This window comes from Nannospalax galili, unplaced genomic scaffold, assembly GCF_000622305.1.
Source record: "Nannospalax galili isolate Female #2095 unplaced genomic scaffold, S.galili_v1.0 scaffold95, whole genome shotgun sequence".
NCBI lineage: Eukaryota > Metazoa > Chordata > Mammalia > Rodentia > Spalacidae > Nannospalax > Nannospalax galili.
The window spans coordinates 2143162-2159480 of NW_008342393.1; the positions used below are offsets into that span (position 1 = coordinate 2143162).

A 16319-nucleotide genomic window follows, 5' to 3' on the forward strand; every position below is an offset into this window, starting at 1 on the left:
AAGCCAAAGAAAAATGATGCCAGAGGAGTAACTGGATGCGATCATGCTCCATCACATACTCTCATGTGGGTTCATGACCAACACAGTGTGAGTGAGGGTGCATGTAATCATCTGTCAGTCTCATGGATCATGAGCTCCTGAGGGCAGGGACCACACCTTACTGTTACTGTTCCCTGTACCTGGCAGAATGCCTGAAATTACCTTGGTATTTAACAAGTATTTGTTAGATAAATAAACAACATTGTTTATATTTCCATAAAAATGAATAAATTCTCTCTCTTGACACAGGGCTTTGTTATGTTGCCCAGGCAACAAACAAAACAAAACAAAACAAAACCCAAGAGAATTGAAGGGAAACAGAAGAACAGAAAATATGCCTTTAGGTAACCGTACTCAAGAATCAGTGTAGGTCTACAGAACACATTAATAATGACTTCAGCTAATAGCTTTTGTGCTGGGGAAGGGAAGGGGCTTATGAGTCCCCACCCGTAACTGAGGAGCTACAGACAGTTGACTGCATCTTGGAGAGGAAGAATCAGTTTTCTTTAAGGGTATGACTTCTGGTAGGCTGACCACACTCCAGAGGATAGCCCCATACCCAGGAGCATATGGGCAACACAAATTGGACTAGATTTTCTTTTTTTAAAGAGGACAAGCCAGGCATGATGGCATGGCACACACCTTTAATACCAGAACTTGGGAGACAGAAGCAGGCAGATATCTGTGTGCTTGAGGCCAGGCTTGTCTATCTAGCAAGTTCTGGTGCTACTTAGTGAGATCCTGTCTCAAATAAACAAAAAAACAAAAAACATAACAAAATCCCCATCCACCCTAAAAAAGAACATGTGAAATTTGGGGGAAGAGTTAGGGAGGTGGCAGTGGATCTGGGAGGAGTTGGGGAGGAATGAGGGATGAATATCATTGAACTACATTATATGAAATTCTCACCTAAAGAATAAAAATATTATATTAAAACTCTACTGTGTTGCCAGGCACCTGTGAGCATCATTTCACATTTCATCCTAACAATAACTAATAACTGGTAGGAGTTACCATTTCTCCATTTTACAAATGAGGAAACCAAGGCACCAGAGGTTACATAATTTGTCATTTCTTTTTCTTTCTTTCCTTTTTTTTTGGTCATTTTGAGACAGGGTCTCCCTGTAGCCCCAGCTGGCCTGGAACTCACTGTGTAGAGCAGGCTGGCATCAAACTCAGAGAGATCCACCTGCCTCTGCCTCCCAAGTGCTGGGATTAAAGGTGTGTGCCACCACACTCGGCATAACCTTAATTTTGAGAGGGCTTCTTTAATAAATTCTATTTCCTTTCTTCAAGTGTATTCATTGTACCAAGTAATGGCTTAGAAATAACTTTTCTTTCTTTCTTTCTTTCTTTCTTTCTTTCTTTCTTTCTTCTTTCTTTCTTTTATTTTTGTTCTTAGAGACAGGGTCTCATTGTAGCCCAGACTGGCCTCAAACTCAAACTCTACATTTTCCTCCCAAGTGCAGGGATTACAGACGTAGGCACTATCACAATTGGCTGAGAAATAATGTTTAAATGTAATGTGCTCATCTCAGAAAGCCTCTATGAGAATTATAGTTTTCTGTTCCTTAATCATTTCCCATGATTGCTATCTAATTCACCCATGGTTACTGAGCCTTTAGAGATTTAAAACCATGACAACACAGTGACAGCAATGAAAATGGTGGTGTAAGGACATCATAATTCATCTCTCTGTAAAACAACTGCCAAAAAATTACTGAGAATCGCCTTTTTCAGAACTCTGGAATTTAACCAAAGGCTTGCCACACTCCAGAGGTATTTATTCAAGAAAGCAATTCAATTTCTTTAAGAACAGATTTGTGTCATTTTGACTTACCCTAGATCATTTCTCACTTTCTAGCTCAGTGGTAAACCTTAAAAAAACAGCCCACAGCCCCACTACTAGAGGAAGCAGAAGGAAGCTAGAACTCCTTCAAAGCCTCATTCCCAGTGAATTGGTTGGGTCCCTAGGGAGACCTCACTAGAAGGACTTATCTTCATTTGCCCCAAGTGAGAGTTCTCTAGTGCTAAAACTTCACCTGCTTTCAAAAATAAAGATTTCGGGGCTGGAGAAATGACTCACTGGTTAAGAACACTGTTGTTCTTCCAGAGGACTTGGGTTTGATTCCCAGCACCCACAAAGCAGCTAACAACTGTCCATTAACTCTAGTTCCAAGTCATCCTTCACCCTCTTCTGGCCTTCATAGGCTTTGCATGACACAGGTGCTCTTACATGCATATAGGCAATACACTCATACACATAAAAATAATACAGTATTTTTAAAAAATTTAAAAAAGGAAAACCTGCTGGCTGTGGTGGTGCATGCCTTTAATCCCAGCACTCAGGAGGCAGAGACAGGCAGATCTTTGTGAGTTCGAGGCCAGCCTGGTCTACATAGTTAGTTCCAGGACAGCTGGGGCTACAAGGAGACCCTATCCCAAAAAGACAAAAAAAAAAAAAGGAAAAACTATTTTGAGCAACTGTTTAACTATGGCAGTTGCTGGAGGAAATGGATTATACTTGGAACCAAAATAGCATAAGCCATAAGCTTAACAAGAAAGCAAAGAAATAAGATGCTCATAGGAACTTGGAGATGCTCATAGGAAACAGGAAGACCACTAGCAGTCTGCCTGGAATTTGGATGACCATACACAGTGCAGACCTGAGCACAGGCAGAAAAGAACCTGAGAAGACCTTAAGAAGTTCACGCCTGGCTAACCTTGAGATTCTGCACAGGTAGCAGTGGAAGCTAGGGCAAGCTGTAGACTACCTCCAAAGGCACCTATGCTAAAATCCCAAGGCAGGAAGGGAAATTGTTCCTTGGAAGAAGGCAGTCGGAGAAATAGGACTGACCTAGAGTCTACACCAATGAGGTGAAATATGTGCAGGTGGAGGAGATCCTTTCTTGTCCTCATCTACGTAGGTCCATGAGCCTGACAGCATGCCTCCCCACTTGAAGCTCCTCAATATAGGGCTCTGGTTCACACCAGCAGTCCAAGGAAGTAGAAGGTGAGAATAGTCATGAGGAAGACTCCCTGGCCATGGAGAATAGGAAGAAGTAAGGCTGCTGGAGTCCAGACTCAAATTCTGGCTCTGCTACTTTCTACTGAAGTGTCCTTGAGGATTTGTGAGTTCCTTAGTAGCATTTTCCTCATCAGGCAGTCAGGATTGAATGAAAGAGTAAGTAAAAGGTTTTTTTTTTTAGAAGAGCCAGAGTCAGAGCAGGTGCTGTTCGGTAATGACTTCATATGTATACTGGTCAAGAGCCAGGAACCCTGGAGGTACTAGATGTGGTGTGGCCAGGAACTCTAGCAGTATGGATTTCTTAGAGGGAAATGGAACTTTCTGCTCTAAAGGTCCTATTAGTATTAGAAACCAAATTTATGATAGAATGCAATGCACAAAAAACTGAGTTGTCCTGAGCTTCTACTACAAAGGAGCAAAAGCTGCCCAGAAGACAACTTGCACAGCCTCCAAGTGATTCTGCCACTTGTTAATGATGTGAACCTAGGCAAATTATCCAACATCACTCAGTTTTGGCTTTCTCATCAAATTGGGGATGATAATGGTTTCATTTCAAGAGTTTCAGGAAAAGTGGAAATATGGTGACATGTTTGCATATTTACTTGTGCCCAACACTATTCTAGGAACTTTCAGCACATTAGCTTATTAGCTCATTTGTTTAAATACCTCATTAATATAGGTATTAAAATCTGCCATGGACAGAGGAAGAATTACTAAGCTTAGAAAAGAAGGTGCCTTTCTACATAGGTGGGAAGAATGAGATGCTGCAGCGAGAGTCTAGGAACTTTCAGCACATTAGCTTATTAGCTCATTTGTTTAAATACCTCATTAATATAGGTATTAAAATCTGCCATGGACAGAGGAAGAATTACTAAGCTTAGAAAAGAAGGTGCCTTTCTACATAGGTGGGAAGAATGAGATGCTGCAGCGAGAGTCTAGGAACTTTCAGCACATTAGCTTATTAGCTCATTTGTTTAAATACCTCATTAATATAGGTATTAAAATCTGCCATGGACAGAGGAAGAATTACTAAGCTTAGAAAAGAAGGTGCCTTTCTACATAGGTGGGAAGAATGAGATGCTGCAGCGAGAGGAAAGTACCGTGTCTGCTGGATGTGACAGTCTCAGAATTTCTGAACAATTACAATAAAAATAAAAACAAAGTATGTTATTTAGCAGCAATGATATCATGATGAATTACAACACGATGAAAAAAGCAAATTTTTCTGTTTTCAAATTCCTGGAATGCTACTTTAAAATTTTTAAATTCACTTTTACTTTATGTGTATGAGTATTTTGCTCCCATTTAAGTGCATTCATGAATATAATGTCCTTGGAAGTCGGAAAAGGGTATCAGATCCTATGGAACTGGATTTACAGAGGTTGTTAGTTACCATGTAGGTGTTGGAAACCAAACCTAGGTCCTCTGCAAGAGCAGCCAGTGCTTCCAACTTTCCAGTCACCTGGAATGTTAGTTTTTGAGATTCTCAGGAATTTTCAGAAATTTCAAAATCATGCTTGTTTTAAATATACTTCTAACAATCGTCAGACCTGTATTACTTGGATAACTAAAAATTTTGTTTAAAGAATAAGATACACTAAGTTTACTAGTACTTAAAAAGAAGCATAGCTTACAGAAATATTCAAACAATGAAAGACATTATTTAAATTTCATTACAAATTGAACAGCCCACCTAAATTATCCCCAAAGCAGACTGGAGCTGTTCTTTTCATCTTTAATCTTTGCACTATCTGAATCTGAGAAGAAGCTGTCAGGATTCCAGAAAACCAAAGTGATGATCATGCCCTATAGGGAGCCAACTTCTGTGCACATTCAGCTTCCTATAGGAACCCACTGCCAGTGGAGTGGGAGGAAGCACTGGGGTGTTTGGGACTGGAGCCTGAACCGTGTGGCCAGTTACCCGAGGGGCATTCTCAATAGTGGGTACATACTTCAATAGGGATAAAGCTTGGCTTTTTCTCTTTCTCTCAGTGCTTATGTTCTTGGCACAATGCTGAGGTGCCACAGACAGGTCAGCATGAGAATGTGCTCAGTCTGAATAATGTGTAGCTGTTCTGTCTGGTGGAGTCATTCAGTTTGTAAAATCAAGGAATGTGTGTTGGTAGAAGCAATGAGGCGACTAAAAGAATTTAAGCCAGGATGGTGTCGCATGCCTTTGATCCCAGCATTCGGGAGGCAGAGGCAGGCAGATCTCTATGAGTTCAAGGCCAGCCTGGTCTACATAGTGAGTTCCAGGACAGCTGGGGCTACAGGGAGACCCTGTCTCAAAAAGAACAAAAAAGAAAAAAAAAAAGAATTTAAATAAGTCATCAGTTTGGACCTGTGTAGGTAAAGGTCAGAGAAGCACTTTAAGGTCAGGAGGAAAGTGTACTTATTACATAGGATTGTCAATCACTATTGGTTTTCTGTAACATTTTTCATATCAAAGAGGCATGATTTCTACTACCAATCAAACAGTGGTGCTTACCTAATGAGCTCTTGGTGGATTTCAGATTCAAGATGGTCTGACTGTTAGGGTTCAGATCCACAGCAGCCCTGCCCCCTCACCAACAGGGCCTCAGGGGTTCTGCAAGCCCCTGAGATAAGCACCCTGGTCTTAGAAGTCAAAAGTAGACTTTTCTCCACAGGTTGGCCAGCACAGCAGGCTTTCCCTTTGATCTCAAAAGGGAGCAGGTTTTAACAGTCCCACTCTCCTGCTTCCCCCACCTAATCTTTAAAAAATATTTCTTCCCTAGTGAAATGCTTCTTCTAATCATGTAGTTATTAAAAATTTTTAAAAATGATAAACAAAAATAATTCAACGCATAAAAATTTGCTCCTTAATAATTAGTAGATGTGAAAAACATTACCATTAAAATCTACCTGATGACTTTATATCCATGCTCAGATGCCAAGGAGCTCAGAAAGTAACTGACTGTGACTAGTAATAATCAGATATGTAGAGATTAGAAACGTATGTCCAAATATGTTAATGTCAATTGCATTAAAAATGAATTTTTCTGTATGAAACTGTGTATTTTAATAATGAAATGGAGATCTTTTTTAAAGGTTAAAACCTCATTTAATTTTATGTCTTATAGGGTTTATACTGAGTACAATATTGTATAATTGTAATAATTCAACTGTAAACCTAAAAATTTATAGCCAATTTTGAAAGAGATGCATCTTAGTTCTGGAAATTGTTATTGAATATGTCAATGCTGTTGTAATGAGCTGCTTCCTCTAAGTATGTGGTTATTAAATAAATAATTTTAAAAAACACTTATAGCTTTTTAATCTGTACAAAGTAAAGCACAACATTTTATTATCATAAAGAAACTAGTATTCATAATACTTAAATTGTTCACATAAGAATTAGACAACTTTAAATTAAAAAAAAAATCCTTAGGAAAAAAATATGTATCTTCCCAACTTCTGAAGTCCCTGAAGTCCCCCCCCCAATAAAAGACCCCAGGGCTGACATTTTCCCTATCCGGAAGGGAATCTGTCCCATGCAAGCCTTCCTTTGCTAATAAATTCTATTCCTCTGGAGTTTTTTCTGTGTCCTGGTGCTTTCTCCCAATCAACTCGATTCACCCATAGGCTACTTCACCTATCAGAGGGTGCCAAAACCTGGTTCTTACTTCAAGGGACCTTGCACATACAAACCCTCTGACTGGACCTGCTTGCCTGGCCTCTACAAACATCACTAATTTGGCTTTAAGGTACACTCCCACCCTTCTCTCTGCTTTCCTTTCACTTCTTTCCATCTCTCCTCACTGGGGAACATACTCTGCCTTGCCGTCACTTCTTTCTGGCTCGCCTACATCTTTTTTAGATCTCCTTTCCCATTGAATTCGGTCACTCCTCTACAGCACTGTTCTCTGGGGACAGATGTGCTTTCCCAACTCACTCCAATCCGTTCACTACCTCAGTTCCCTCACCCCTGGCACGCACACCCCACTCGACTCCACCCCACCCCTGTTGCCATGGGCCAGGAAGTTCTGTCTTCCATGTTTTTCCCTGTCTTTGTCCTCTTCCAGTGCTTTTCTTCCTCACTTTACTTGGGATGATTTCTGATACTGTTCAATCCAATTTTAGGTCTCCTCTCCTTTCTTTCTGTCCTTTACTCTAGGCTATCTTTCCTCCTTCCTCTAACTACTTATGGATTCCCTACACATGCAAATACCCTGGATCCTTCTCCTCTGTCCCCCTCGCGTAACTCTTGTTCTCCTTCTAAACCCACCTACAAATGTTTAGGTCTCTGTAAGTCTACCTGCTTTTCTAAATTTTTCAGAGAAAATTTTCTTCTTTATATCCCTTTTTAAACATGCTTTCATTAATGCTTTAGATTTCCTAGTACCTTGTACTTTAATTTTCTCTAAAGATTCCTACTCCCAGCCATGTGGCTCCCAGCCAGCCACGTCTGCCTCCCACACAGGCTGTAAACCTGCATGGCCCCATGGCTTTCTGTCCTTCCTGCTATTCACCCCCTCCAGGAAGCTGCCAAGATTGCTAGCTCGCCCCTGGGGATATTTTCTTTAACATTCTTATTCTTCAATTCTCTTATGAATGTGACTAAGAACCCTTTAGGGGACCCTTTCTCCCCCATTTGACCCACATAGGCTAAACCGGCTGGATGGCTTAGCTGGAGCATTTAGAGAACTTCAGGCAGCTTACCCCATGGACAAATGGAAAACATTTTTAAAGCCATTTTTTCTCCTAAACTTTTTCTCAGTAAAAGGGACTCAAAATTTTGTTCTTAGGCCCTGTTGGGCACTAAGCAAGCAGTGCTCAGGCACCTACTTTTCTAACTAGACCTAACCATTTTAAATTTCACTATACATGGAAAGTCACAGGCAGTGCTTGGGTGATTCATATGCTTTCAGACCAACAACCTGGTGATTTATATGCCCTGTTCCTTCTGCTGCCCTTATGAGTTTCTTTTCCAGCATAGCCTGACTCTAGGAATAAACAGATCCAGAAAACTTTTCAACTACAATGGTTGGTGAGAAACATGGATTCCTTTGATTTGATTTTCTATTTGGGTAGCATATATATATCTGAGGGTACTTTCTTCTTTTATATCAAGTCTAACCTACTGGTACCAGGGGTGCCTAGGAGTTCCCTAAACCTCGCACATTTAATCATATGTCCTAATTCTCTTGCAATTTATTTTTTTTCATTTCTTGATGATGTCATAGAATAAGCAATGCATTTCTAGTTCAGGCTAAGGGAATAATGCCAAATCTCCACAATGCGAGTTTAAATTTTAACATTGTTTAGGGCCTGTTTCTAAAGGGGATTACTTTTTTTAATTTCTTCTATGGTATATTTACTGGTTTTTTAAAGATGATTGTTTTAAGTTTTAGAGGGTGGGTTCAGGCCTCCATTGGAGTAGCAGATCAGAGCTCAGCAGACCCCAGAGAGTGCTGGTTCTGGCCTCCCTCTGGCCTGCAACTATCAGAGGGCCTGAAAATTATATGGTATTTACTAATTTCTAAAACTATTTTAAATTCTTACTGTTTTATATAGTATATTTGTTAGTTTCTAAAGGGAACTTAAAATTTTTCTAGCCATATGCCTTCAAGGTGCAATGGGAGCTGACATTTTGTGATGACTAGACCTGTGAAGCACATAGAAGTTTGTTGTACTCAAGGGACAAAACCTTACAAGAGACAAGCTGCTACCAACACATAGTTACAACAATGAGAGGTAAAAAGTAATAGTCTTCTTGAGTGAGAGGCTTGAGATACGGCCTCTACAGGTCTTAATTCCTCCCCTTTCTACATTGTGATTCTAAGCCTGTTTTTCTCTGGAATAGAGTTATTTCCCTCTCTGATGATCAGATGCTCTGTGCTTGCTTCTGTTCCTGCCCCATCATTCCCTGAGTTCTTTCTAGTTATAATGTCAGGGTAATATTAATTATATTGGTAAATTTTCACATGCTTTTTGAGCTCACTGAGACACTGACTCTGGAAATGGGATTGGCCCTCCCACTTCAGACTCAAGCCTATTAACACAAGATGTGTTCTCTAAGACTTTTCCAGGTTCAGGCTGGCCCCTGACCCTGTGACAAGGAAGAGAACAACAAAACAGCCTAAGAGTAAAGGCACTATGCAGTTGAGAACAGCTAAGATGTAAATTAATTTCAACAGAGGGTATTACTGTCTATAATGAAGCTAATGGGATTATTTTCAGTACTATTTAGACTTTATTTATTCTTAACCTAATCTGTTAAGGTTTCCTTTTGTCTTTCCTGTCTCCTCTGATTTATGTTCCTAGATTGACAGGGTTTTATTAACTCCCTTCAGTTATTTAGCTCTTAAAAAGGGAAAAGATGCTACCTCAAATCTATATGGCAAACTTAACTTTTTTTTTTTTTTTTTTTTTTGGTCTTTTTGAGACAGGGTCTCCCTGTAGCTCCAGCTGTCCTGGAACTCACTATGTGGACCAGGCTAGCCTTGAACTCACAGAAATCCGCCTGCCTCTGCCTCCCAAGTTCTGGGACTAAAGGCATGTGCCACCACACCTGGCTTAACTCTCTTCAGACCACTAATCACCTATACAAAGTGACATCTAAGCTGGTTGGATAAAGTCCTATTTGTGGAATACCATTTTTGGCTTTAGTTTACTTTTAAGGTATATTCATTTTATTTGTCTAACTTCAAAAATGTTTTGGTTTAAAAATGATAAACCACATTCTCAACAAAGAGTATATAATTAAATATGTATACATGGTCAAGATAAATATATGTTTCTTAAATTTAATTCACTTGGTATCATATTAATTTTTAAGTAAAATCTCATAAAAACTAAAAATGTTAAATTAATACCAAAATATTTTTTCAGGCCAAAATATTCTCTCTTTAATCTACAACATGGGTTCAAGTACTAAAATATATAAATTAATTTTGAGTACCTCTCTCCCTATCTCTCTCTCTCTCTCTCTCTCTCTCTCTCTCTCTCTCTCTCTCTCGCCATTGCCCTTCTGGGGCTCATCTTCCCTTAGCCTCTACTAAATCTTAGGATCAACTCGTTCCACAAGTTTCCCTCCCTTCTGGTTCACGGTAGATTTTTCCACGTGTCTCCCATCCCATTCCTTGTACTTTGTCTCCATCTACTGGCTGGTCATGCCATGCTCTCGTTGCAGGCTCTTCCACTCTCGCTTGCCAGTGTATTGGAAAACAACTTCCTTTCTCTGGATATGGGATGCTATTTCCAGAGATAGGAATACGCACTACTTCCTGACCAGGACAGGATCTCGCCTTTCCTCTCCCTGATGATCTGATTGCGGGATGCTTCCTTCTGGGACTTGGAAATAACTCAAAAATAATAACTCAAACCCGTACTCGAACCTGTGCTAAAAAAAGGATGCTCTTTTTGGTGCCTGGTTCTCCTCGTTCTTGTTTTGTGTGACCGATGCCAAACCCCTTCTCTTATTCCTTCCCTGTCTCTCTCTTCCTCATCTGCTGCGCTTTCCTGCCCAGATTCGTGATCCTGCCTCCACTCCCTCTGGAGAGAGGGTTTTCTTTGCCTCCCTTCTGCTCAGTTTTGTCTCTACCTCCTACCTGCTTGCTCAGTTCTTTATCTCCTCTTCATTCTGTACATAATCTGTAGCTATGGGAACCACCCACTCAAAGTCTCAGGGTCTCACACCTCTTGCTTGTCTTCTTAAATCTTTAACAATTAGGACTTTCAGATACAATCAGTCCAAAATGCCTGAAGTTCCTGTGCACCACTGCCTGGCCTCAGTATGAGTTAGATAATGACTCTGTTTAGTCAGGCACTGGAACCTTAAACTTCAATATTTTGAGAGATTTAGAAAACTTCTGTCATGGTAACAGTAAATGGTCCGAATTACCATACATCCAAGCTTTCTTTGATCTCCATGCTAATCCCTCCCCCTGTGTCCCATGTTCTTCCCATCAGGTTCTTCTGGTTAAGACAGTTTCACGGGATCCCAACCTGCCAAGGGCCTCCACTCCTCCTCCTCCACCCCTCCTCCTCCTCCCTACCCCTCCACCTTGCCTTTTGATCCTACCATAGCCGATGAACTGCCTCCAATTAGGGCCAGCCCCAACCTCCTCCTGCTCCCCAGCCTGAGGCACAGCCAAGTCCTCCCCCTGCTCTCCCCTCACTATACCCTCCCTTGCCTTCCATTCCAGGGACCAACCCAGCTCCCCTCCCTTCTCCGCTTCGAAGTCCCTCTCCACAATCTTCCCCCTCCCGTCTCCAGCACTCTAAGTCTGTCACCCACTCTCCTTCCATTGACTCTCCTATACTCAAGAAAATCCAAAACCTTAAACACCTCCTTGCCAAATATTCCTTACTCTCCCCTATTCTGGCTTCTAGCTCAAATAACCTGCTTATCCCTCCTGTATCTACTTCTACTTCTACTTCGATTCCAGACCCTGCCTCCAATACCCCTGCCCCTGTGTCCCTTCATGGACGTCCTGGACACCCCTCCCACCTCTCCCAATTTGGTCTCCTCCCAGGACTTCCCTTCTCCCAACCCTTCTCCTATGTCAAGCCATACTCACTCCCACACCCAGTCTCAGCCCCCTGCCCATGGTATCTTTCCCCTCTGGGAGGTGGCAGGCACGGAACAGAATGGACAAGGTCCATGTCCCTTTCTCTCTTAGACATCTATCTTAGCTCATGCAAAATAGGCTCTTTTTCTACTAATCCTTCACACTTCATACAAAAATTTAAATACATCACTCACACCTATGATCTAACCTGGACTGTCCTGCCCCATGGGTTTTGAGATAGCCCTCACCTCTTTGGACAAGCCCTAGCCCAGGATTTAACCTCCCTAGACCTTAACCCCTCCACCATTCTACAATATGTAGATGACCTACTTCTTTGCTTTCCATCTCTCTCAGTCTCCAAGGCTCACACAATCAAACTCCTTAATTTTCTAGGGAACAAGGGATATAGGGTATCTTCAGCTAAGGCACAGCTTTCTCTCCCTCAAGTCAAGTACTTGGAGTTCCTTCTCACACCTACATCCCACTGTTTAACTATAGATGGGACAAATTACCTAAGGTCTTTAAAGCCCCCCACAACCAAGGAGGAAATTCTGTCTTTCCTAGGCATTAGCAAGTACCAGGCCACCAGTAGGTGGGCCTCTTAAATTAAAAATCTTGAGGACTCCTCCCTTAACACCAATCCAGGAATGAGTTTTCTACTGACCCTATTTCTATTTTTCCCTCTAAACCCCTCAGCCATTCCCCACTGAACCTACCCACCATGTGTCTATAAATTTGAAATGAGACAAAGATAATATGTAGATAATCTTAAGGTTTCTAAGGTCATAGCTTAGTCAACTAGTCTAAGGTTGTTTAGTCAAGGTTTATTTAAGGATGTTGCCCAAGCTCTATCTACATAGCACATGGTAATTAAAAGTACCAGACTGGTGTAACTAACCTTGTTGGATGTTTAATAGCTAAACTTGAAGGCCTATATTAATCTGGTCAAAGGGACTTAAAGGCACAAATTTTTGTTCTTTGCCCTCCAAGGTCAAACAAGTTCCAGGGGGCTATGGAGCATCTCTTGAACTGTCCTGTAAATGTGAGTCACTTGTTCTCTTGTTCAGGGAGGCCATGGAGACCCCAGAAGATGGACTTGAAGCAGTGTCAAGTCTGCAACAAGAAGGGTCAATACAGAGGAAACATTTCCTCCATGCTTCCAATCAAAGCCCTGGTCAAGCAGGACCTCTTGACTTATCGTCATGTAGATGGAACTGGTAAAAGAAAAGCCTGAGGAGCCAGGGGCTCCCCCCAAAGCCCATGTGACCCCTGAGGAACAATTCCTCATATGACCTTAAGAGTAAAAATAAATTGGTTTATTCGGGCCAACAGTATGGTCTTAAACACCCAAAAGGAAAGTATAACCAAAAATTAAAGTGATCAGTGTATTTTAAGAGTTCAAGGGATTATACACCCAGACATTAGACTTAAGTTCTTATGTTATTTAGACAATTATCTCTCATTGATGATTTTGTTCCTAATAAGACAATGCTACTCAGATCTAAGACGTCAAATCTTTGTCTACAATACTGCAGCTCCCACCTACAGCTAAGGGGGACAACCCACTATTGTTCTAGTCTAAAAAATTAAATGATGGCTAAATTTGTTTTCTCTCCCTATCTAGAAGCCTTTGAGAGGTAACCAACATCGATTCTAGCCACTCCAACAGCTATCAAAATGCCTGAAAACAAATCCTGAGTCCATCACTCTCAAGTCCAGCCTTGGCAGAAGAGAAAATAAAAAAGAGCTATTGCCTTGGTGCTAACCATTGCTCCTTGCCTCTTCAGATATTTTCAGGATCAAAATCCAAAAACTAACTCATACTAATTTTAATCAGTTGTTACTTTCCTTCCCTCCACATGTATCCAAGCTCCTGTCAACCATCAAGGACCTTGTTGAGATGCATGAAGAGGGAACCCCCATGTTTGATAGACCCTTAATCCAGCCCCCCCAACATCAACCTTGTCCAGCAAGAAGTAGCAAGTTGATGGCACCCCCATCCTATAACACAGTAGGCTGGAGTGTTAGGGTTCAGATCTGCAGCAGCCCTGCCCCCTTACCAACAGGGCCTCAGGGGTTCTGCAAGCCCCTGAGATAAGCACCCTGGTCTTTGAAGTCAAAAGCGTCCACCACTTGGCCAGCACAGCAGGCTTTCCCTTTGATCTCAAAAGGGGACGGGTTTTAACAGTCCTGCTCTCTCACATCCCCCCACCTAATCTAAAAAACATATCTTCCTGCCTTCTGCAGCCCCCAAAGCCCCCCCCCATAAAAGACCCCAGGGCTGACATTTTCCCTGCCCAGAGGGAATCTGTCCCATGCGAGGCTTCCTTTGCTAATAAATTCTATTCCTCTGGAGTTTTATCAGTATCCTGGTGCTTTCTCCCGAATCAACCTGATTCATCCACTGGCTTCTTCATCTATCACTGACCCTAACCCACTGTTCACCTGTTGTGTTACTGTCTGTCAATAACACAGAGGCCATACGTATTCAAGAAGTATCAGAAATCAGGACTGAATATAAATCTTGAGGGGCCTGAACCTAATCTAACTTGAGAAAGGCCCTCTAATAGAAACATGCATAGAGCCCCAAGGAGAACCTTGGCAGAGACCTATCAGTGAGAAGCCTTTGAGCTTAGGCTCCATTCAGCTCAGGACAAATCTACTTCAGGTGGAGCCTCTGTACAGACTTTTGTAATGCAGGGGGAAAGAATGCTTCAACTTACAAACACTCCAGGAACTGTCTCCTGTGTGTCATAAAATTCCTATTATCTTCCCTTGGCAACTTGCCTTTGGAAAGAGATGCAAGAAGCTTGAATCTTACTATAGGGAGTATTTCCTGAGGCAAATTGCCTTCATCTGTTATAAAAGTTTGATCCTAAACAAAGGAGTCCAACTCCCAACACATACTTGGTGATTTGTGACCACTGTGAAAAATATTTAAAGAATGGGTTATCAGGCTGTGCATGGTGGCAATTACCTTTTATCCCAGCATTCAGGAAGCAGAGGCAGGCAGATTGCTATGAGATTGAGGCCAGCCTGGTCTACATAGTGAGTTCCAGGCCAGGGGCTATAAAGAGACCCTGTTTCAAAAACAAAAATGGTTCTCACTATGTAACTCATGCTGAACTCCTGGGCCCAAGACATCCTCCTGCCTCAGCCTCTGAGGAGCTGGACCTATAGGCACACACCATGCCTGCCTCGCTGTGCCATTTATGATAATAACTGAATTCTTCTGAGGAATACAGCTCCATTCAGATCACACGATGTGAGTATCAGTGATGATTTTCTCATCACCAGGGAGCAATCCCTCTTTCTGTTAAGATGGACAAAGAAACTAGAGATAAGAAGTTAGTGCCACCACCTCTATTATCAGTCTTTGCTACCCCACCACTCAGACCTACTTTGCCTGAAATTAAGACCCTCGGTGTTCTTTTTCCAAGTTAGGGGTCAGCAAATTGGTAATGGAGAGAGGAAGCTGCTTGCTGCAAAGGAGCATTTGTAGGAATAGTTCATCCAGCTCCAGCACACTCCAAAATTCCCTCCAATCTGAATTAGTTGTGAACCCAGAATTCTGACCTATGAGACAGTCTCAAAAAATAAAATTTAGAGCAGAATTTTTACCTTGAGTCTACAGGGCCCTTCTGGCCAATGAACAGCATAGGATTATTTTTGTTTGTTTGTTTTTATTTTTTGAGACAAGAGTCCAGTAGCAGTCCATGATGGCTTCCATTTCACAATCCTCCTGACTCAGCTTACCAAGTACAAGTTGCTAGTATTAAAGCCATGTGCCACCATGCCTAGCAAACATGGAATTTTTAAGCTGAAAGCAAATATAACTCACTTTCCTCTCAGGAAAGTATTACATAAAATCAGGGTATATTGTTGGGAAAAAAAAATGAAATACCTTGATGAATGCTGTAAGAACTCTACATTTTGATAGAAAACTCTGTTTAAAATGTTAATTTAGATTTACTTGCTAAGCTTGCCTGTTCTGCCCGATTGTATCTACCACACATGGATGATTAACCTAGTTGAAATGCTAAGAATTGAAGTGCTGTAAACCTCCTTCCTGGACCCTGGACCCCAGACTCAGTTGATTTACAATGTGTCCTGTAGGCCTGTTTGCACATACCAGATAACCGATAAGGAACAAAGAGAAGGAAGTTGCACCAGGCTTACACCAGATCTAGCCTTCCTGGAAAAGATGTTTAACCGAAACTATAGCTTTTAGAAGATGTTTGATCAAAGTGTCTGCTGAGGAATGCTTTTTGTGTAATGACTATGTGGGCCTATATAATCTGTATCTGAAAATGAATGGGGGTCGATCGTTCTGACCAGACTTGCATGTCTTGGGAAATCGGTCGACCCCAGCCGGCTGGAAAGTAAAGACTCTGCTTGATTTTTACATCTCCAATCCCATGTATTTGTTACCTGGAGGGGACCCATCGAGTCACGGACCCTAACAGTGGTGGAGGGGTGGGGGACATGGTTAAACCTGAATTAAATTCCCAACCCTCACTGGTCAGTTGAAACCTGCCACTCTTTGGTAACAGTAAGATGACATTTTTATTTTATGTGTATGTTTTGCCTGCATGTATGTAAATGCACCATGTATGTGCATTGCCCATAGAAGCCAGAAGAAGGCATCAGATACCCTGGAACTGGAGTTACAGATGATTGTTGGTTGCCATACAGGTGTTTGGGAACCAAACCCAAGT

The 16319-nt window shown here is 41.6% G+C and overlaps 1 protein-coding gene across 1 annotated transcript in view; it reads right to left on the minus strand.

Moving 5' to 3' along the window:
* Lrrc37a (leucine rich repeat containing 37A) overlaps nt 1-16319 on the minus strand; it is a 60423-nt gene that overhangs the window by 22363 nt on the left and 21741 nt on the right.